The following is a 22,385-nucleotide window of genomic DNA, read 5'->3' as shown; positions in this document are numbered from 1 at the left end:
TCTGATACTGAGGTTTAGCTTCTTTACGGCTGTTTACTCTTTTGTAAACCATGCCTGGACATGGTTTTGCCCAGTTTTCTGCTGGATATTTATCATTTTCTTACTCATTTGAGACTAAAATGATGTATAGTGTATATCCCAGTTTGTGGCTTTTCACTTTTGATATTTTACTTTTTTGATAAACAGATACTGAATTTAAGGTCATTGAATTTCATAATTTTCCTTATAGTTTGAGCTTTTATGTCTTGTTAAGATATCCTTCTCTCTACCCCAAGGTCATACAGATATTCCTTTATATTGCCTTATAAAAGTTTTGAAGTGTTCTTTTTCTATTCTTATCTATAATCCATCTGGAACTGATGAACTACTGATTTGATTTCATTTATTTTTTCATACAGTTACTCAGGTATTCCAACACTGCTCATCAAAGACCCATTTACCCCTGTGGATCAGCAGTGTCTACGTGTGTGTGACTTTTTGTTTTTGTTTCTTTGGCCTATTTGTCTAAGGCTTGTATAAGCCTTAGACCTAAGACATATTGATGCCCTATGAGGCAGATCTCCCTACCTTATTCTTTAGTAAACATCTTGGCTGTTATTATCCATTTGCTCTTTGATATACGTATTAGAACCTACTTGTCAAATATCACCAAAAACCCCATAGACATTTTGACTGGAACTGCAACAAACCTATAGAACACTTTAGGAAAAACTGGTGTTTTTAGGATATTGAATCTGGCATATTGAATCTAGCATTCCATGAAGATGGTATGTCTTCTTTTTCATGTTGGTCTGCTTTTATGTCTTTCAGTAAAATTTTACAGTATTCTTCATCAAATTTTAAAAATCTTTATTAGATTTCTGGGCACTTTATATTTCAGATACTATTGCAAATACTGTTTTTTAAAAATTAACATCTTGATTGAGATATAATTCACAAACCACAAAATCCATCTATCTGAAGTGTACAGTTTCATGGCTTTAGTATATTTAGTGTATTTAGAGTTGTGCAACTGTCACTAAAAATCTAAGTTTAGAATATTGTTATTACTCCAAAAAGAAACACCTTTACTGTTATCAGCCAATCCCCACTTCCCCCTCCACCCAGCCCCTGACAGGAAGAAATGAGTAAATGGTTGAGTGGATAAATGAATGTATAACCTTTAGCAAGCTTTATGTCAGACATTGACTGGCCCCAGCCTTTGCTTGTTATTTTTAATTTTTTAAATTTTATTTTTTAAGTTTTAATTTTTGTGGCTACATAGTGGGTGTATATATTTATGGGGTACTTGAGATGTTTTGATACAGGCACACAGTGGGAAATAACACATCATGAAGAATGGGGTATCCATCCCCTCAAGCATCCATCCATTCAGTTGCAAACAAACATTCCTGTTACACTCTCTAATCCATTTTAAAATGTGCGGTTATTATTATACTTGTTGCTTATCGTTTGTTTTCCTTTCGCATCTCTGTTATTGTTCTGGTTTCTAGGATAATCTCCTGGATTCTATGAGTCTCCTCCATCACTGTTCATCCTCCAGACCCTGGCCAAATAACTTTTTCCAAAGAAAACAATATTCTAACTACTCCATTTAAGGAAGCCCTCAGTAACCCCCCTGGGAATCAAGCCACACTCCCAACGTGGTGTCTACAGGGGAATTGAAGTATTCAAGTTGATGACTTAAGCAACTTGGAAACAAACACTCGAGATGCAACTCTTCTGTGAGTCGGAGAAGGTCTCTTCTAGGTCTTTGTTTGCTTCAGAGTCCTCGGAAAGTAAACACAGCTGACCTGATTATTCCCCTCCACTTCCTCCTGAGTCAGAGTTGTCTCGAGTTAACTCAGGGAAGAGGCTAAATTAAGCCTTGAAACCAAGCAGCCTCCATGACAGGCACTTTGTTTTGCTTGAGTGACTGTGATGATGGGTCTTTGGTTATAAAGGCAGCACTAATTGCATCTTCTTAAACAATTGCATCTTCTTAAACCAACCCTGGCCATCTATTCCCTGGCCTGCAGAGACTGGGAGATGCCAGGTTGCCCCAGAGCACCCACTCATTCATTCAGCACAATTTTCTTAAGTGCCTGCTCCATGCCTGGCACCACACTTGGAGGTGGGGATTCAAAAGTCCTTCCTCCAAGGGCTTGCAGTCTTTCTGAGAAGATGGATGATAAACCAGAGACTCCATTAAAGAGATGATTAGTGCTTGGATAGACATCTGTCCAGGGCAGTAAAGGGAGTGGATTTCTAAGGTTCTTTTTTTTTTTTTTTTTTTTTTTTTTGAGACAGAGTCTTGCTCTGTCGCCCAGGCTGGAGTGCAGTGGCGCAATCTCGGCTCACTGCAAGCTCTGCCTCCCGGGTTCACGCCATTCTCCTGCCTCAGCCTCTCCGAGTAGCTGGGACTACAGGCGCCCGCCACCACGCCCGGCTAATTTTTTGTATTTTTAGTAGAGACGGGGTTTCACCCTGTTAGCCAGGATGGTCTCGATCTCCTGACCTCGTGATCCGCCCGCCTCGGCCTCCCAAAGTGCTGGGATTACAGGCTTGAGCCACCGCGCCCGGCCTAAGGTTCTTACAACCGACTTCTCATGGCTTTGTGCAAAGTTTGAGCCATGGAGTCACCAAAATAAAAAGGGGGGGATCCACTAATACCTACAAACTAGCAGACACAACCACTTTGAAAAGCTGTTTAGCAGGATCCACTAGTGTCAAACATACGCATACCCTGTGCCCAGCAGCTCCTCTTCTAGGTATGTATGTAGTCAATACGAAATGCACATGTGAATTTTACATTAAAAGAGAAAACTGTAAATAAATACTGAACTGTAGTTTAAAACATGCAGCATGCTGCAGTGTTTACGGGGAAATGAAATACTATCTGCAGTTTAGGCCAAGCATGGTGGCTCACACTTGTGATCCCAGCACTTAGGGAAGCTGAGGCAGGAGGATTGCTTGAGCCCAGGAGTTCAAGACCAGCCCAGCCACATAGCGGGACCCAGTCTCTACAAAAACAGACGTAAAAATTTTAGCTGGGCGTGGTGGTGCACGCTCGTGGTACCAACTGCTCGGGAGGCTGAGGCAGGAGGATCACTTGAGCCCAGGAGGTCAAGGATGCAGTGAGCCGTGATCACCCCCACTGTACTCCAGCCTGGGCAAAAGAACAAGAGCCTGTCTCAAAATAATAATAATAATAGTAATAATGATATATGTAGTTTAAAATGCACCCAGAAAAGAAGATAGATGAATAAGGAATGGGCAGATATGTGACAAAGCAAGTATGGGAACATGTTAGTGATGGATTTGAGATGGTGAGTTTATGGGTGCTCACTGTAAAATTCCTTCAAATTTGCTGTATGTTAAAAAACTTCATATGAAATATCGGGAAAGATGTATATATATGCTTGCCTGAAGATATATACAAGAATGTTCATAGCAGCATTATTCATAATAGCCCCAAACTTGAAGCAGTGAAAATGCCCATCAACCATAGAATAGAGACATAAATTTTGGGTGTAGTGATCCAATGGAATACTGTTCACATATAAGAGTGAACGAGCCACAGCTATACACAACGACGTGAGCAAATCTCACAAACACAGTGTTGTAAGAAATCAAACTGAAAAGATGACATACTGTATGATTCCATTTACGCAGAATTCAAAACCAGGCAAAGCTCATCAATGGTGTTAGAAGCCACAATAATGATTTTCAGGAGCTAGGAACAGTGACTGGATGGGGCACTGTGGGAGGCCCCTGGGTGCTGAAAGGCTGTTTCTTGATCTCAGTGCTAAACAGATATGAAAATGTATCAAGCTGTACATTTAAACTTTATGCACTTTCCTGCATGTTTACTATACATCATTAAAAGTATACGAGGGGAGGAAAAGCAGGAAAACCAAACGAATCCAACTAGAAGCTTTCCCTAGCTGAGCTATGGGAGTAGGAACCCACTGTAGGCCTATCTAGTAAACCGAAGTTGTGAAGAATATGAAACTTGCCTTTAGGGTGTTCATTTGTTCACTTATGCACAGTTTCATGTTGCATCAGTTCCTCCATTCTTCACTGATGTGCTTGCCTCTCCTTCATACAGATGTTCATTCACATGTACTGTGCTCCGGATCCAGGCTGCTCTGTAAGGTGCGAGCGACCCAGCCCTTTCAGGGGCTCACGTGCACAGAGGGAGGGCTTGCAGACATTTCATTTCCCGTCTCATTTCACATTCCCACATTCCTGGATTCCTGTTTGTGATCCTTCCTGGATATGTGCCCTAAGATAGCATTCGAATGAGAGAAACAGAACCGGTAAGATATATATAGGTGTATATAAAGAGATTTATTATACAGAATTGGCTCGTGATTTCACAGACCAGCAAGTCCTGAGATCCGCAGGGTGAGTCAGCAAGCAGGAGACCCAGGATGGCCAGTGGTGTGGTTCCATCCGAAGCCCTGCAGTCTCAAGTCCCAGGAAGAGCTGCCTGAAAATCGACAGTTCGAGTCCAAAGGCAGGAAAAAGCCATTGTCCCAGCTTGAAGGCAGGCAGGCAGGAGGAGTTTGGGGGAATGTCAGCCTTTTTGTTTCATTCGGGCCTTCAGCTGATTGGTCAGTCACCACCCACATTTAGGACAGTCTGATTTCTTCAGTCTCCCAATTCAAATGTTAATCTCATCCTGACACACACACCCAGAATAACGCATGACCAGCTATCTGGGCATGCATGACCCAGTCAAACTGACACATAAATTTAACCATCATCAAACCCTGAAGCATGAAAAGCCTTCTGGCTCTAAAGGCGCAGCCCTCCAATGGAGGAAATGAGCTATGGGGCTGGCCTGGTGCACATCACGTCGCAAGTGGACGGGCTGCCACCACCACACACACTGATCCTATTTTACATATGGTTTGGACCAGCAATTGGTGGAAAAGAAGGCTTTGGCTGCCCAGTCTGCCTCCTGGATGGCCATGTTTTCTGTCTTCGAAAATAAAAAGTTATTTTGATTATTGTAATATATATCATGCATACAAAAAGAGTAGCTAGAAGATATGCCTGCAGTTTATAAAGGAACAGTTTAAAGCTTAACAGATGGCAGATGACGAGTATCTGAAGGCCACTGGTGCCCCTCCCTCATGGCAGCCTGCTCCACTCTTGCCTGGAGAAAGCCACTCTCCTGAGTTTTGCGCTAGTCACTTTGGTGCTAATCATTCCGTTACTTCTTATGAAAATCAAAGAGCACATCTCTAAAACAATAGATGACTTGGTTTTGCTTTTGAGCCTTTATAAATCAAATTGTGCTGCACAAATTTGTCTGCCATGTGCTCTTTCCCTCCGCTAAGTGTCTGGGCTTTGTTATTCCTGTTGCATGTAGTTGTAATTCATTCATTTCACCATCATATAATATTCCATTGTAGAGACTGACCACCACATGTTCATCTGCTCTTCTCTCGGTGCATATCTGGGTAACTTCCAGTTCTCTGCAATGGCAGGTGAAGCCCATGGGAGCAGTCCTGTCCATGTCTCCAGGTGCACAGAAGTGAGGCTTTCTCTAGGGTATAACCTGGCAGAGCAGGTGCCCAGTGGTAGAATATGTCTGTTACTTTTCTAGCTAATTCCAGGAAACTTTCTGGAATGATTGTAGCAATATCTGTTTCTGCCAGGGATTATGAGAATTTCTCACGGTGCTACTCATCCACACCGTGCATAGACCCTTTACCATCCTGCTGGTCTCAATGAATCACCTTCCCTGGCTTCCAGCCACTCCTACCCATACCGCAGTCAGAGCTTTAGCATGGTAGGACTGTGATGCCCGTACACACTTTGTGTATGCTCAGGAAAGCATGTTTCTTGCGTGTAACTCAATATGTGAGAGTGTGTGAAATCCCCACCACCAGGACGGAGGGCACAGACTTTAGTTTCACTGCAGTGCAGCTGACCCAGTTTCTCCTTCAAGGGAAAGGACGAAAACCAGCTCAACAAAGTGGGTGATGCCCGGGTAGACTTCTAAGGCTCCTCTCTTTGTACCAATGTCAGGACGTTCATCTTCTAAACCAATTAGCCGTGTTCTGCCATTTTCCCATGGCCAAGAGCAAGGTATCCCAAGATAGGATCCTTGTGTGATTTGTCATTCTCCCACCATGGTCTGATCTGCAAGCAGATCACTACCCACTGCAGATCTGCCTGGCTATGGAGGGCATGCTTATAAATGATCATCTTTTGTGCTGCCTCTTTCCAATTACAGGTTAGCCTGGCAAGGAAGATAAAGACATTTGCAACCAAGATGGTAATCACGAGTGGAAATGATGAAGACAGAGGAGGTCAAGAAAAAGAAAGTAAAGAGGAGAGTGTCTTGGCAATGCTGGGGATTATCGGGACCATTCTCAATCTGATTGTGATCATATTTGTCTACATATACACCACCCTGTGAATGGCCCAGAATGGCCCAGAGCGTCCTCAGACGCCTTGGAATGGCCAAAGACAGAAGTCCTGCGTGTCGGCGCATCGCTGACCAGACCCTGCGAGAACAACCAGGCTTGACCCACACACACCACCCAATCAAATGCACCTTCAAACTTTACAAAAGGTCACACAAATAGACCGATCCTGCTGCAGGGAGCAGACACTAAAGCACAATGATTCTAACAAAACTCATCCACAGCACTAGGAACTCAACGTCTTTGGCAGGGGGCCCAGAAGAATGCTTGGAAGACCAGCCTCTGACACCATCGGTGAGCAGATGGGTGCAGAAATTCATTATTCCAGATCGCTGACGGATATCACATATTTGAAAAGATGAATAGGGCAGACATGGCTCAGATGTGTGTCTCCCAGGACAAGTGTTTCATCTTCACTTGATGAGCTATTTAGTGGAAAAACCACAGGGGCAGCCCTTTGACAGGCATCCCATTCATCAAAAGTGTCTAACTATTTGATACCGGGGAGATAACTTATTTTTCTTTTTTCATTGGCTTGACATGTGTATCTGTTCATATCAAGGTTTATAAATATATATTTTTAATAAATGTGCTCTATTTTTTAGCATGAACCAAATACTTGGAGAGGCGCTCCCAGATCCATAGAGCTTTCCTTAGTTTTATCTGCTTTGTCCCCTCCTCCCCCAACTGCAGATGTTCTATTGTGGAGCCATTCTAGTCCTTTTGTCTCATCTTGAATCTTTTACTTTTGTGCTCTTGTTCTCTCTCTCTCCTCTCTCTCTCTGCCTCTTTGGTCTGAAGGACATTTTCCCATACTGTCAGCCGTGGTTTTGGGTGCATGTTTTAAGATTGTCCATTGGGTGGCTTTTTGTTGTTATCTCGGAGATGATATAAAATGACTATGGGCATGCAGACCTTAGATGCACCCTATCTTTACTGAGAATTATGCATGAATAAGGGCTGAGTGATAGATCAGCTTAAAATTAATTAAAAGGACTACCGTTGAGGAAGAAGAGCGTGGCTATATTTGCAGATGAACTTTTGAACAGAATATTCAGCTTCTTACTGGCAGTGTTATTGTTTCATTCTTGTGACCATTCATTTATCAGATTTTGATTTTAGTGGTCATGTGCCGTGAGAGTTGGGAAGAACAAGGCGGAAAGCTCAGTATCAGGTGCATTACTCCTTCCTTTGCAAGATACCTGGGATCCTCTTCAAAAGCGGGTAGGGTATAAATGACACAAGAACTCCTCCATGAGAGCTCATGGTGGTTCAGGCTGTGAGGACAGCCCTGTGACAAATGATTTTTCAGGGGCATGAGGAGGGGATTTAATGATTGCTCTAAAGGACTGCTGTATTTTTAAAGCCCTTATTTACACCCACATGAAGCTACTTCCTCTCTGGCAGGGATGGTTGCATAAAAACAAATTAGCTCCCTTCTCCTGGCTCCCTGAAATGGGCCCTTGCCTGGCTACAGTGGCATGGCCTTAAAGAGAAGGTTGGTATTCCTTCTGCCATTGCAAGCTGTATTAGTCTGTTTTCACACTGCTGACAAAGACATCCCCAAGACTGGGCTATTTACAAAAGAAAGCGGTTTATTGGACTTACAGTTCCACATGGCTGAGGTGGCCTCACAATTACTGTGGAAGGTGAAAGGCACATCTCACATGGTGGCAGACAAGAGAAGTGAACATGTGCAAGGAGACTCCCATTTTTAAAACAGATCTCGTGAGACTTATTCACTATCATGCAAACAGCATGGGAAACCTGCCCCCGAGATTCAGTTACCTCCCGCCGGGTCCCTCCCACAACACATGGGTATTCAAGATGAGATTTGGGTGGGGTTACAGCCAAACTCTATCACCAGCCTTGCCCCTGGGCAGAAGCAGCAGCAGTCTGCCTGGCTGGATTCAAATGATTCTGAGGCTTCTATAGTCTGTGCCTCCAGCTCTCTCCCTAACCCATGCTATGGTGTCTGAAATTCCACCATTAGAGAGTCATTTCTTGGGCTCTGTTAAAGGGACCAGGCTCTTTCATAAAGCAAATGCCCCTGAGCAGCTGGCTCCGGCATTGACTTATCAGGTATCTACTCTTCCCTGCCAGAAGGAAGTAAGCTAAGGTGCATGTAGGGTGTACTGTGTGCCCAGGCACTGTGCCAGATGCTTTGGGTACTTGGAGTCATTGAATTCTCATAGTAACCCTGTGAGAGAGGGAGTCTTTCCTGCACGTTGTAGAAGAAGGAAAAAGGGCTCAGAGAGGTCAAGAAATGTCCCTGAGATCACATGGCTCCTAGTGGAGTCAGGATCCAAACCTGATATGTCTGATTCCTTAGCCCTTGGGGGTCCAGAGGCTGCTGAACAAGAAAGGAGGTGGAGAGGAGAGAAAGCTGCAGGAATACCACTGTACACCCTTCTCTCTCCCCTGTAAAAACAACCCTGGGAACTCCCTGGACACTAGCAGAATATCATACACCAAGGACAAGGGACGAGAGGAGGCTGGTTAGAAATAAAGCAATGTCGGGGGAAGGAGCTACTCAATAGGCTCTGTGTGGTTCTAGAAAGACTGTATGAAAATTCCGAACAGTGAACAGAATAAACAATAAAGGTGCAATGGAAAAAAATACTCGATGTCTTTTCTTTCAGCATTGTGGGATATCAAACATTTCAATGTCATTCCTTTGCCTGTACATAGTGTTTATTTAAAAAAACTGAATGTGATGCTGTTAAACGGAGACTGTTTTGTGTGGACTATAGAAGCCTCAGTGGTTTTTCAAGTATATGAATTTGAAATGTATTGAGGGGGAAAAGTGCCCTTCCAGTCCTCTGCTCCCGGAATGGTTCTTCTAAGTTGTGCTAATCCACAGCCTGGAAATTAAGCTGCCTGTTCAATGTTGAACAGAGCAGTGACACCCTTTCCCATAGCTCCAGCATGCCCTGTCTTGTTTCCTTTCTAATTTAGTAGAAACCACGAACACACACTGGGCAAACTCATAGCTTCCCCCAGATCTGAAGCCATCGCGAAGGGACATGGAAGGGAGAGGCTGGCAGTGCCCCTCCATCCTCAACATCTGAGTGAGCCCCGAGCCCAGGCTTGGCCAGCAATAGCAATACCCAAAACAACGCCAGGGCCATCTACTCTACCAAGCACTTTCTACTCATCCTGTTGGGCACAGAACAATCCCATGAGATGTGTGTGTGTTTATCCCCACTTTACAAGATGAGGAAAAAAAGCAAATTGACTTTTCTGAAATTGCACAGCCAGAAACCAGCAGAATCAGGTCTTTGCCCCATGTCCACCAGCCGTCAGCACCTTGCCTGGCCCAGGTGGTGTGATGAACCATCTGGCTAGCACCGTCACAACATACAGATTCCCATCAGCCCTGGCACTTCTTGACCACAATACAGCTGGCCCTTTATTGATCACAATACAACCGATCACAATACAACTGGCCTTTCACCTCTCCTCTGGCAAGGCAACTTTGAAAGGCCAAATCCTAGCCCTGGAGGGCCAGCCATGCTGCTGGAAGTGTAGCCTGGTGGTTTGGAGCCACAGGGCACTTGCTTTATGGCCAGAAACCTCCTGGTCCTGCGTCCCATCTCTGCCTCTTTCAGTCTAAGTGATGGCAGGCAGCTCACAGGAACTCTGTCAGCTTTCCTCCTCTGTAAGAGGGGATAACAACAGTCCCACCGGGAGGAGCTTTGTGAGGATTAAAGGAGCCTGACCAGCTGAAGCTGCCGGCACCACCAGGCCTGGCCCATAGCTCATGCTCAGGTCATGCTAAGCTCCTGCTGCTACATGAAGGCAGTCAGGGAGCCATTGGGCATATATTTGGGGGGCCTTTCCTGGCCTCGCTCCCTCCAGTCTGCATGGTTCCCTCGCCTGCAGGGAGGACCAGAGAGGGGCCTTATGCCAGCAACAGAAAGGGAAGTTCACATGGCAACTCAGTCCTACTCTTCTTGTCTTTTCATAAATCACACACTCATAGTCACAGTCAAAAAATTAAAATTCTAAAAACTCTATACAAGCACTTTTTAAAATTAAGGTAACTCCCAAATCTCACCACCCAGAAGTAACCACTATTAATATTTAGTGTGTAATTTATAGAGCAGGTGGCTTGCATATCTGTTTGGTGAGTCCATTTTTTCTTGAATTTTGAAATCTCTTTGTCTTCAGGCAGGGCACACTCTTTGGCCACCGCCCCCGTGGCCCCTGCAGTCTTGCAGTGGACAGTTCTCCACATTTCTGTAACTTGGGTCACAAGATGTTCTAGATGACATCCTTGAATGGCTGTCCAGACATTGACATAAACAGTAGATTGGATATTGTAATTTACAAAAAATGGCCTCATGCTATGAGCATTGCCTCCAAATAATTTTGTCATTGGCAACTATGAATATGCTTCCACATCAATGGATCTATACGGGCAAGCCCTCGTGATGGTTGTTCGGTGTTCTGTGGTTTAGACGATACCATCACAAATTCCCCTGTTCTCTTACTGCTGACCCTTAAGGTCATTGTCACTGTTTTGCCACGAACCATGCAGCCTTGCTCTTTAAAGCATCCCAAGCATTGTCCATGTCTCCCCCATGATCCCCTAGAGTGGTCTCAGGTAGTGTCCCTTACAGCAAGCTTCAAGGACATATGCCTCTTTCCCTCCCTCTCTGCCTCTCCCTCTCCCTCCATCCCTCTCTCCCTCCATTCCTCTCTCCCTCTCCCTCCGTCCCTCTCCCTCTGTCCCTCTCTCCCTCTCTCTATCCCTCTCTCCCTCTCCCTATCTCCCTCCCCTTTCTCTGCATCCCTCTCTCCCTCTCCCTCCGTCCCTCTCTCTCTCTCCCTCTCCCTCTCCCTCCCTCTCTCCCTGTCCCTCCCTCTCTGCCTCTCCCTTTCTCTCCCTCCCTCCCTCTCCCTCCATTCCTCTCTCCCTCTCCCTCTGTCCCTCTCTCCCTCTCCCTCTGCCTCTCTCTGCCTCCCCGCCTCCCTCCCTGCTTCTCCCTCTCCCTCCCTCTCTCTCTGCTTCTCCCTCTCTCTCCCCTCTCTCTGCCTCTCTCTGTCCCTCCCTCTCTCTGCTTCTCCCTCTCCCTCCCTCTCTCTGCCTTTCTCTGTCCCTCCCTCTCCCTCTCCCTCCCTCCCTATCTCCCTCTCCTGTTCCTCTCTGCCTCTCCCTCTTCCTCCCTCCCTTTCTGCCTCTCCCTCTCCATCTGCCTCTGCCTTTCCCTCTGTCCTTCTCTTTATTATTCCTCCTTTCTCTTTCCCCTTCCTCCTCCTCTAAACACCAGGGCCTCAGCTCACTTACCTCTCCTTTACATGTTGCCACCCCCATGCTTAGCTTAGGGCCCCCTTCCCACCAGCTGCCTGCAGAGCATGAGAAAGCCCACCCCCTTCCCTGTCTCACTGTTCTCCACACCAACAACCCCACTGGCCATTTAGGCACTTTCCTACCAGTGACTTCATGAGCCCAGACTGGCTAGGAGCATGCCATGCATTAGGAAGAGAAAGTTCCAGAGGCCAAATTCCTGATTCCTCTTCCAAAAGAGCTCACCTAGGAGACTTCTGTGGCCTCCATCTCCCTGAAGGCAGGACCCCTATAACAGGACACCTCCAGAAAGATCCCCTTATGGACCAGGAGACCCTCTGGCACCACTACAGAACGATTCCTCCCTGTCATGGGAAGCAGATGGGATGAACAGACTGTCAATATTTTCTGTTGTTCATAAACATGTTACATAAAACTTTAGATACTTTTCCCAGAAGATGGGTTACATGTTGCCAGGAGAAGCAAGATTACATAGCTGTAAATTTTCTCTTGAAAGACTCTTTGTTAAGAGCCATATTTGTTTACTTTCTCCACTTCCATTAGGGAGTAATGAAACTTTTCCAGAATGGGGTAAGAGTCATAGTTGCATGTCTCCATGGGAAAGTAATGAAAGGTCCTCGCACCTCCCTCCCTGACACAGCAGCTGCCAGGTACATAGACAGATGCTCAGCTTCAAAGCCGAGACATCCAACACTGTCATCCGCCCCTGACTACCAAGAGGACAGCACAACTCAGCATCATGTTGGGGCAGCAGAAATATCCCACCTCCCAGCCAAGAGCAGGAAGCACGGGGGTCATAGCTGAATAGCCCTAAGCATTGTAGTTAATCAAATAAGAGGGCAGCGCTTTTAACTTGTATCTATCTCATTGGGACTAAAAGAATCAAAGTTTGAACAAACACAGAGAGGTGAGTCAGCCTTAATTCTGGCAAGATCCAAAGCCTACACTTTATGTCTCCCTTATCTCATCTTTCTCTTAACCAGGAAGGGGTTGTTTATAGCACGAAATGCCAAAGGCACAGATTGACTGACCCATCCGTGTGGTCCAGCCACAATTCAAAGCTGCTGAGATGCAGACAGGCTGTTTCATCTCTGAGACCTCGAGACAGGGAAGGTTGACTTCAGGCGCTTCATCACGAGCTTGCACATGCCAGAATGAACAGTGTAGCTTCTATTGAAGGGGATATGTGGTTAGCTTGCCTAGCCCTTCAGTCAGTTTCCAAAGAGATTCATAATTCTCAGAACAGAAACCGGGCAGCCGCCACAGTGCGGCGTCCTGCCCATGGTTACCATAACTCTCTCCCCTTCTTGCCACCCGAGCCTCTGTCATCCTGACCAAGGTTGGCCATGTTCTTTTTTTTCGTTTTCTTTTTTTTTTTTTTTGAGACAGAGTCTCACACTGCCGTCCGGACTGGAGTGCAATGGTGTGATCTCAGCTCAATACAACCTCCGCCTCCCGGGTTCAAGTGATTCTCCTGACTCAGCCTCCCGAGTAGCTGGGATTACAGGTGTCCCCACCACCACGCCTGGCTAATTTTTTGTATTTTTAGTAGAGGCAGGGTTTCGCTATGTTGGCCAGGCTGGTCTCAAACTCCTGACCTTCTCATCTGCCTGCCTCAGCCTCCCAAAGTGCTGGGATTACAGGCATGAGCCACTGCGCCCAGCTGTGGCCATGTTCTTTCTTTGGTACTTTGTTTTCATTTCTAAAGAGCTCGCTTTAGTGTTTTTAGTTCTAAAGACTATACTATAGAATTTTGGATTCTGAAGTTCTGAGACTGCCTCAGTATTGAAGAGTTGTGTGAACTCATCTTCAAGAGGCTGTTCTGGTTTGATGTTGGCTTGGCCACCCAAGCTGCTGATAGTTCTCACCTATCCCATTTTCCTCCAGGAAAGTTGGTGGATAATTCCATTGCCTGTGAGTACTAAAGCAATAAGTGTGTGTAGAAAGCCGATCCTCACTCTTCAAGGACCACCCCCTTTTTTTTCTGAGGGCCAGGAAGTTATCCAGAAATGAAACTGGGATTCAGAAGCAGAAAACCTGTGTTCAAGTCCCAACACTGCCACGTATTGGCTATTGGTCTTGGATCACACCCTCAGTGTTACTGAGCCTTCATTTTCTTGTTTTGAGTTTAATAATTCTGGTCTCTCAGTGTTGTGTGGATTACATCTTTATATATCATTTGGGGAACTGAAAAATATGTGCTTCTGCTAGCAGTTAATCACAGAAATTACAAATTATATAGAGATGATAGTTAGATAAATAAAAAGTAAATACATAGCAGAGATGAAAGACTATATAGAGATAGATATATTTAGATAGATATGTGTATTTAAATTTTTTCACTGAAGAATGATAAAGATACAAGATTCAGATGCAATAATGTTTCAAAATCCTTTCATTGTCAAAATTAATTGTAGTTTCACCTGGGCTGGTAGCAGAGGTCTATGTGATTGGAAAACTAAATATTAGGAACTTGGAAGTAGCTACATACTGAAATGTGAGCACAATGATCTCTTCATCAGTGATTTGAGATTTGAACTCTATCTTCTATCCACAAAGAGAACAAGCAGAGATATATTTATTCATAAGGCAAAGGTGTGTGTGTTGCAATTTCAGAGCCCTCTGTGTAGACAGATACCTTAACCCCTTTGTTCCAGGTGGTCCTCAGAAGAATCTTTGTGGAGTGGATGGGACAGGACGCCATGCATCAGTCATGGTCAGAAGTTAGCCATGTGCTCCCAGGCCAGTGCTCACATCTCCTCCTCTGCCTCTTACTTTTGCAGAGGAAGACAGAGACATAATCAATCACAGCTTCTGGAAGAGGTCACCATAGTGTTCTGCGTCTCTTGCAGCAGCCCAGAGGGCTAGGTGTGACCAGCTTCAAGTTAAAGACAAGCAAACTGAGGCAAATAGAGTGTAAGTCATGTACCAAATTCCACAGCTAGGGAATGGCAGAACTGGGACTTGAATCAGCATTGTCTGGTCCAAAGGCTTTGAACTTTGGACTCATGTTGCTGAAGAATTCCAGCAGTTGCTCCCTGGGGTGAAAGGTGGGCTTAGACTGGCCTCACAGGACTATGGGCACACACGCATTCTGGGAAAGAACCCAGTATCTCAGTGTCTATGGACTGAATGTTTGTGTCCCTTTCAACCTCCACAGCAAATTTAAATGTTGAAGCCCTAATTTGCTAATCACCAATCTGAAAAGGTATGATCTTTAGGGAGTTAATTAGATTTAGATAAAGTCATGAGAATGGGGTCCTCATGAGAGATTACTGCCCTTATAAAAAAGACCTCAGAACTGTGAGAAGTAAGTGTTAATTGTTTAACTCACCTAGTCTGTGGTATTGTTTTTTGTTATAGCAGCCTAAACTAAGGCACGAGTACATATATCTCTCATCACTTGTCGTTTTAGAATTCCAGCTGATGCTCCCTACTGTACCCAGAAAACACACACAGCGGTTTCCCATGGAATTTCATACAGACCCTCAGTGAGCCCTCCCCAATACTGAAGACAGCTTCCTCTGAGAAGATAGGACTTATTGGCTCCTTTATTTATTCATCCAACATGTATGGAATACCAACTGTGTGCCAGGCACCATGCTAGGCTTGGAGGCTCCAGAGATGCCTGTGGCATGGTCTCTAGCCATGAGAAGAAGGTAATTCATAGTCTAGTCGAGGAGATAGATATATAACTATCCTATTACCCAAGATGGTTTATTCTGCCTAGGACAAGATGGAAAATCATGAGATCCTTCCTAGGAGAGTTAGACTTGAAGAATGAGTAGGATTTTGTCACAGGGTTAAAGGTAGAAGATGTTTGAGCCAGAGGAAACATCAACTGTAAAGGTACCAAAGTGGGAAGGAGAACAAGGCTGTCCTCGGTCCCAGGGAAAACTATTGCCACAGATGCCAGGACACATATTCTCATTTTTTTCTCTTTCAGACCTCGTGTTTTGGGGCTTATCTCAAAATTTCCTCAAAGTATGTGTTTTGAAAAAAATTCCAGGTTCACATGATTTGTCCCAGAGTTGACATTTTGTGATCTAAGTGAGTTGCCTGCCATTGGTTGGACACCATCAATGTTCATTAATGTGCCATCATCTCGACAGCAAGCCTCAACTTCTAAAATATTTATGAAGCCTGACATGGGCCCTTATTTACCCACTAAAATATTTAACTACCAAAGATGAACAAGACCTGCAAAGAGTAGGCTGCAGCCCTGGGTTCAAACTGGCTCCGTTTTGCACCAAAGCACTCTTAAAACCAGCTATTTTGTTAGAAATCAAATATTAATATAAAGGGTGAATAATTCATTGGTAAGTCTGAGTTCCCGAGAAGTTCCATCAAAATCCCCAAGAGGAGATTTTGGTGCAGCAGTGACTATATAGACTCAGCTCTTTCCACCAAGTTCAAAATGAGAGATGCTGGCTCAGAGCATGGGCTCTTTAACTAGGCTGCCTGGGTTTTCACCCAACTCTCACTTACTTGCTGTGCCAAATGTCTTCTATTTGTCCCTATAAATCACCCTCTACCCTTCACACTCTGCCCTGTGCTCCAACAGGCTGAACTCTATGGACTGCAGCAACAAACACCGTGGACCTGTGGCTTCCAGTTGTTCAACCAATGGAAAGCCCTGGCAACCACTGCAGAAACTGAGAAGAAACAGGCTGAGAAATGTGTTTTCCCAGCTCCCTGTCTCCCTGCTGGATCACTATGGGCTCAACCAAAGGCCACGTCTCCTCTCAGGTGGACTGTCCACATGGCTCCCTCTCTAGGCTCTGGTAACTACTACCTCCTCTCACTCCTTCAGACCTAGCAGTGCCTCAGCTTCCTGGGTTGCTAGCCCCAGGGTACTGCACCATCACTTGTTTCTTGCCCTAAACTCTGGTCATACATTTGCATTAAGTTCAAACTTATAAAATTGCTATTTTTGAAAGTCAAAAATCACCAAATATTGGCAGTCTCATGGTTCAACCTCACATATTGTTCTTTTATTAAACTTGCTTTAATTTGTATGTGTTACCTATTTTCTACAACAACCTTAACTAATAAAAAAGGTATGTGACTAGTTAATCGACCTCACTTTGCCTCAGTTTCCTCATCTATAACATGGAGGGAATAATAGTAGAACCTGCTTTAGAAAGTTGTTCTAAGGATCAAGTAAGCTAATGTACGCAAGAAGGGCATGTAAAACAATGTCTGGCAACAAAAACGTGCTCAGTAGGTGTTGTGGGAAGAGATATTCGAGATAGAAAAATCAGAGGAATGGGTTTATGGCTTAATAACAGACTGGGCAGAAAGAAGGTGACATCCTCTGCAACACCCAATGGAGAAGAATATAAATAATTTACATTTATGTACATTATTCTACTGCTCAGAAAATTTATGCATATGTTCTATTTTAACCACTTAATTAAAAATCTATTAGATGTGTACTATATTGCTGCCAGTCACTATAGAAATATAACAGAGAGCCCATCAGGGACCCTCATCTCCATATCCTCATCTCCTGGACAGACACAGACAAAGAGGCTGAAAATGACATTACAGAGTCCTATGAAGGGCAATGATGAGAAAAGTCAAAGATGACATAGGGAGCACTGACCACAGATTTGGGGAGTTAGAGGATGGCTTCTCACAGAAGGAAATGTTTCCACTCTGACTTGAAAGAGAAGTAGGAATTATCCAGGCACAGGGTCCAGATGATAGAATAGTATTCCCAAGAGAGGTAACAGCAAGCCAGAAAGCTAAGAAATGAGAGAATGTGGAATATATAGAGGAGCAAAAGAAGTTGAGTGTGGCTGGCGCAGTTCCTTGTTGCCTAAGTCAGTCCCTGGTACACAATAGGTGCTCAATGATTAATGAAGAAACAGAAATTACAGGCACATCTCTAATACATTCACAAAAGGAAGACAATATTCTCCAAGTGGAGTGACTTGTCTCCCCACATGTTTACTGGACCTTATTGCTTACCTCAAAGAACAGCTCCCTGTACATGTTGGGTAGCCCACTTCCTACCCACCCAATCACTCATCTTTCCTTTATCAGAATTCAGAAACAAAGATGCAGATCTCTGGAGGATCTCTGGAGCTCAGGAGGCAAGATTAAAAAGAGAGCAAACTGCTGGAGGCCAGGCCTTTGAGGAAGATCCTTTGAAGGCAATTCACTCATTCATCCACTTACTTACTTGTTGATTTATTTATTCACTCATTCAACAGATACTAGTTGAGTGCCTGCTGTATGTGCTGGTAGCTGGCCAGTGCCACACCAATAAACAGTAGAGACACATAACCCATTCTCATGGCAAGCTACGTCTGTGAGTATAAGCCCAGGTGATTAGGTAGAATGGCCAGGTAGGGACAGAAGGAGACAACCAGTGCAGACTCTTGCAGACTGTTGTCTTTGGCTCTGACAGCTAAGGGTAGGTTCCTATGGGAGTGGCCTTTGGTCAGGGAGCCAGGGTGAAACCTACAACTGAATTGCCAGGGCAATATGAAGCATCATTATCTAGTGTAAAAAAGCAAGGAATCTGAGGTCAAAAGATCTGATTTAACTCTGACTTCCCTACTTGCTAACTGTGTGACTGACAATGGGTTGCTTCACCTCTGACATTTAGTCCTCTTTTATGTGAAAAATGGGAATAATCACACACCCTTTGCTGTGTAGTCATGAGAATTAAATAGGATCAGGTATGAAAAGTGTATGGCACATAGGAGTCACTGCACAAATTGTAGTTTTTACCATTATAAAAACAGTTTTAATTTCACTTCCATTGACCACAGCCCTTGTTCCATTTTGGTGACTGGAATGAGCTCTCCATGGTGCTGATCTATTTTGCAGCAGCTGGGAGCCTGCCCTGTATTAAGAAGAAAAACTTTGTCAAGAAGAAAAGTGGCATCTACAGCAAGATGGAATACATATGTGTTCCCGAAAAGATACTCCACCAGGGATTTCTCCCATACTCACTGCTCACATGAAAGTACTATGGCCAAATTGCAAGAAGGAAACCAAAAGAAAGTACCAGTTATAAAAAGACTATTCTTGAAAACATCACTGTGATGGGAAGAATCACAGTGAGAATAATAATAGAAAAGAATAATAACATCACAACAGTAGTAGTAATATTAAACAGCAAGAGGCAAAATACTATGGTGGTTAAGAATGCAGTTTCCAAAGGCAGCTATGTAGACCTTCAATGAGTTACTCAAATTCTCTGAGCTTCCTCATCCACAAGCAGAGTCAAAATAGTACCTGCCTCATAGTGTCATTGTCATGATTAAGTTACATAGTGTCATGATAATAATTCCTTTATGCCAGACACAACTCTAAATACCTTTCATACATTAAGTCAATTAATGTAAGATTAATTGACATTAAGTCAATTAATGTATGAAAGGTATTTAGAGTTGTGTCTGGCATAAAGGAAACACTCAATAAGCATTAGCTCTTAGCACAGTAGTAAGAACTTTTAGCACAATTGGTAAGCAGCGCTGAGTGAAGCATTGTATGCACATTATTTCTAAGCATCTCAACAACATGCAGTGACCAATTATCAACACAGATTGCATGTACTACATGCCAAGCACTGTCATACTTCCAGGCACCCTGGTTTCCTCAGCTCCTGGCACAGGGCCTTCCACACAGTGAATGCTTCCAGTACATGGGAGTTAAAATAAACTGAATTTATCTGAATTAGAAAGAAAATTGCCTTCAAATCCAAAGCTACTTGCCAGCATAGCCCATGCACTTAGGAGGAAAACGCCACATAGAAAGTAACCAAAATTCTACCCTCTTCTCCCCCCACCAGCAACCCCCTCTGGAAGAGGCAGCTGATGTTTTTTCTCTAAAGAAGTTAATCCTGCCAAGAAATAAATCCCCAGTGAGCTTTCCAAGGAGACCGTTAGCAAACCATGGTTAGCCACTGGCAGGAGTTTCTTCCGTGGAAGTTCCATTGAGTCACTGCTGAATTCTTTTCTCCTGTGCAGCAGTTTGCCTGAGCCTGAGAGATGGCCAGCAATAACAGGAGAGTAAGTATTTCAGCAGCACAGAGTCAGACTTCTCAACAGCCAACAGGAAACCGTTTCTCTTTCCTTTAAACAGTTTATTAAAATACAAGGTTAAACCCAGCAAGGGAATACATTTTTCTGCCGCCTCCTCCAATTAACAAGCTATTTCCATGCTGAAGTTCTTGCTTTAGCAAAACATCTGCATAAACTGTAGGAAGAGTGCTTTCCCCTCAGGGGACCATGGGGGTTATGAACTTGGAATCAATTAGATTCCAAGCCCAACTCTCCTATGATTTAGCTGTGTAACCTTAGGCAAATCACTTTTCAACTGCCTGAATTCAAGCTCAAGAAAATGGGGACAGCAACACCGACCTGCTTAGCTGCTGTGAGATGGTAAAGCATGTGGACGTAGCTAACTTGAGAGCCAGTGCACTGAAGGCAATTGGCGAACTTTGCTGCTACCCAAAATCCACTCCTCCCTTCTTCTCATCTTTTATCCCCAGCCCCAAGGCATGAATCCTGAATGATACATGTCAGTATGATAAACCTATTTCTCTGCCGGGACTGGTTTAAGAAAGGTTATAGGGCATAATTTATTGGCCAGTGAGACATGAAGGAAAATTTGTTGGGGAGCTTCTGGAAAGGGTCCTCACTTTCCAAAGGGATACCTCAAGAGGAAGGATGTAAATGTGGTTTGATGTTTTGTATTACTGAAGTTTGGTGTCTATCTGTGATGTCTGGAAGTGCTGCAGCCATCTTGTGACTATGAGGAGATAAGCTTGGGAATAAAAGCTACCATACAAAAATGACAGAGCATAAAGATGGAAAGGACCAGGGGCTCTGATGACACCTGAGTGTCTGAGTTAAGCAACACTGACTCCACCCTGCTTTTGGATCCACTCCAATTTCTGGTTATGCAAAATGGTTCCTTTTTTGTTTAAGCCACTTTTAATGGAGCCATCTATTACATGCAGTTGAAATCATCCTAATAAGAACACCAATCAAGAATGAAATATCAGACTTAGGGCACATATTATCATGGAAATATCACCTCTCTACCCAGCTAGCCAGTGGCCAGCAAATCTTTAATGAACACCATGAACACCTATTATACATGCATAGCTTGCATGTCTACAATGTAATATAAAGTAAGATAAAGAAAAATACCGGGACACCTTTCCTCTCAAGAGAAGAATGAACTTCAAGAAAATAGGGACAGCAACACCCACCTGCCATTTTATTTATTTATTTATTTGTTTTGAGACAGGGTCTTGCTCTGTCACCCAGGCTGCAGCGCAGTGGCACAACCATGGCTCACTGTAGCCTCAACCTCCTGGGCTCAAGCGATCCTTCCCATCTCAGCTTCCCAGATAGCTGAGACTACAGGCATGCACCACCATACCCAGCTAATTTTTAAAATTTTTTGTAGAGATGGGGGCCTCACTATGTTGTCAGGGCTGGTCTTGAACTCCTAGGCTCAAGAGATCCTCTTGCCTCAGCCTCCCAACGTGCTGGGATTACAGGTGTGAACCACTACACACTTGGCTCAAGCCATTTTATATCTAAGATAAAAATCATAGAGATGGTGACGATGATGAGAATGAGGATGATATTTGTGCCCATTCAGATTTTAAGTTGCAGACAACAGGGTCTACTCTATCTGGTTTAAATGGAAGAGGAATTTATTAAAGATTGTTAGGAGCTTGCAGAATCTCCAAGAGGGCCAGAGACTGGGGCCTGGAGACCACATGCCCAGGAACAATTTCCAAATCACCCGTTTGCACTGCTCGTAGCTCACTCGGATCTCATGGCCTCTGGCTACAGGCCCTGCAGACGCCAAGCACAGGACACAGCTGCTGCATCCTTGGGCTCTGCCAGAACTGAGATCTGGATGCTGCCTCTGCCTCATCCTTCACTATCCTCATCAAGAAAGGATTGCATGTGGGGTCTGCGTTTTTATATTTCCTTCTTCCAAATCAAGGCCTTACATGGATGCCTCTGATGGACTGCATCTAGTCAACATTCTCAGAAATGGCTGGGAAATCGACTTCTAGCTTTTACTTGAAGAGGAGAGACTTAAAAATGTGGGAATTTCCCCTAATATAGGAAAAATGTTCAGAAATGTTAAGTGATATGACAAGTGTTCATTATACCATCTATTCAGTACTTTGATTTAGCTGGAAAACTTTTGGACAAGCTGACAGAGGGTTGGGGAGATTATGTACCAATTTTAGGGGTAGTAAGTGGTTGGGTCATCAAACTAAAAAGCTGAAGATGCAGGTTCATATCTTAGCTCCATCACTAACCAGCTGGGACCAAGCAACTGCCTGGACCATTGATGATGACCTGACAAGCACCCCTGAGGCTCAAATGAGTCAGCCTTCTGCATCTGGTGCCGTGAACTCTCATGCTCCCTGTAGAGGGCTTGGAGACAGGGAAGCTGAGTCTCACTCTTGCCTTATTGGCTAATTGGCTGAATGACCTTGAGAATGCCATTCTTGGGCCTTAGTCTCCACACTTTTTAAATAGCGGGTTGAGCTAGGTTGTGTCTAGGGGTTCTTTCTACTCCATTTCTTGTTCCTAGAAAGATGTCACATCTGATGACTCTTTAAAGTACCTCTGGTTTCTGTAGCAATA

The sequence above is a fragment of the Nomascus leucogenys genome, chromosome 22a (assembly GCF_006542625.1).
Source record: "Nomascus leucogenys isolate Asia chromosome 22a, Asia_NLE_v1, whole genome shotgun sequence".
NCBI classification, from domain to species: Eukaryota; Metazoa; Chordata; class Mammalia; order Primates; family Hylobatidae; genus Nomascus; species Nomascus leucogenys.
Note: the sequence above shows the minus strand (reverse complement) of the source record.